This window comes from Miniopterus natalensis, chromosome 1 (assembly GCF_054644295.1).
Source record: "Miniopterus natalensis isolate mMinNat1 chromosome 1, mMinNat1.hap1, whole genome shotgun sequence".
Taxonomy (NCBI): Eukaryota; Metazoa; Chordata; class Mammalia; order Chiroptera; family Miniopteridae; genus Miniopterus; species Miniopterus natalensis.
Genome location: NC_142081.1, coordinates 161,447,717 through 161,449,411, shown reverse-complemented (window position 1 = coordinate 161,449,411; position 1,695 = coordinate 161,447,717). Strand labels below are relative to the sequence as shown.

Here is a 1,695-nt window from a genome sequence, read left to right as displayed (position 1 = left end):
GTTTCTCAATTGTATTAGATAGAAAAAGCAGGAATCTGGAACTAGAATGCCTGAGTCAGGTCCTGGCTTCTCTCTATACTGTACATGTTAAAAAACTGGACTCTCTGAACTCTTGTTTCCTAATTTTACTTATTTTTACTTATGATAAACTGCACATGATTGCTCTTATGTGTCAAGCAATTATCAGTTTCTTCTATCAAGTACTGAAGCTGATAAACATTACACACACACACACGCACAAATAGACCCCATGTTATATAATATTCTTACCGTGAAGTCTTATATACTTTAACACTTACTCAGTTGCTTAGAATGACCTTGATGTTCTTTGAATAGAATTTAGAGCCACTGTGCAAGTCAAACAGGAAAATTAATCTTATTACTTTATAGTTACACTTTAAAACAGGACATTAAACACTGACAAGCTAAGATAAAAAAATTAGATTCCTCCCACATAAGCTTTCCGAAGCTCATTCTGGAAATGAGGCTGTAAGAAGATGATTATGTATGACTTGGGGTGGTTCATTTAAAGTCATTTAGTCTCAAGATCCATTGCAGAAATGAGCACACTTAATTTTAATAAAAATATGTTTCTGATAGAGGCGGGGCAATGAAGAGTGATTTACAAATGAATGTATAAATGTACCGGACATTTCAAGTACATTGTACTCAGCCTACCTGACACTGATTCTAGGACGGAGGTTGAGTTTGAGCGTTCATTCAGGAATGCTCTGATTGCTGCCTTATATTTGAGAGGTTAGGAACCTTGTACTCAGAGGGCTCAAGACAATTACCTTAAATTTCACAGCAAGCAAGTGCTCAAGCCAGGATTCAAATCACTGCTTTCTCACCTCATCTGCCCTGCTGCAGACACATGGACCCTGCTGTTTGAGTAGATATATTGAACGGATCAGTTTTAAAAGAAAGTGGCCTCACCAGGGATGAGTTCAATATTGCCCCAGTCTGATCACTGTGACTGAAAGGTATTTTCTGAGCTGTGAAATAAATACATGCATACATACATAAAAATAAAAATAAAGTGGTCTGAAAATAGATATATTGCTGAGTCGATTTTTCTTCTAGTTTGGAAATATATTCAAATATATTCATCCCCTTACAGAGATGTAAAAGGGAACAAGGTACCCATTTCATGCCAGTTTCCAAGCTTCATACCTGGACTTGACCAGAGAAGAAGCCAGTGTTGTCAGGATGCACTATATATAGATACCTAAACCACATTTGTATACACAGCTTGGAGAACTAGCCAAAACTCCTCTATTAGGATCCTTTAGGAGTCAATAAGCTTATTTCTTCATAAGGTTAAAAAAATTCTTTTGAATATCTTAGTGTCCTGTGTCCTTTCTGGTTCATAAAGACCACATGCATTTTGGAGAAGCAACTTCATAATAATGGACTTAGAGCAGGAAGAAAGAGATGCTTTCTTTTGTCAAAATATGTGCAACATTAGAAAGAGCAACAGTTGTTTCTATTTTTTCTAAATTGATTTATTTCCCCCTCATTTAACTTTCTCTAATTTTAAAGTTTAAGACTCAGTACATTTCTTTTGATAGTTGTCTGTGAAAATAATCTACAAAATACAAAGTTTATCAGTCTTACCCTGGTCCCACTGAATGTGAAGATTAAAAATCATAGAATACCTGGTCCTAATTGTCTTAATTGCTCCTTTATTATTTT

At 35.3% G+C, this 1,695-nt stretch overlaps 1 non-coding gene across 1 annotated transcript; it reads left to right on the top strand.

Moving 5' to 3' along the window:
• The first annotated feature begins 931 nt into the window (after window positions 1-931).
• Window positions 932-1,000, top strand: LOC148094473 (small nucleolar RNA SNORD31). The gene has a single exon (XR_015716446.1). It is a non-coding gene; the product is annotated as a small nucleolar RNA SNORD31 (small nucleolar RNA).
• Window positions 1,001-1,695: the final 695 nt, after the last annotated feature.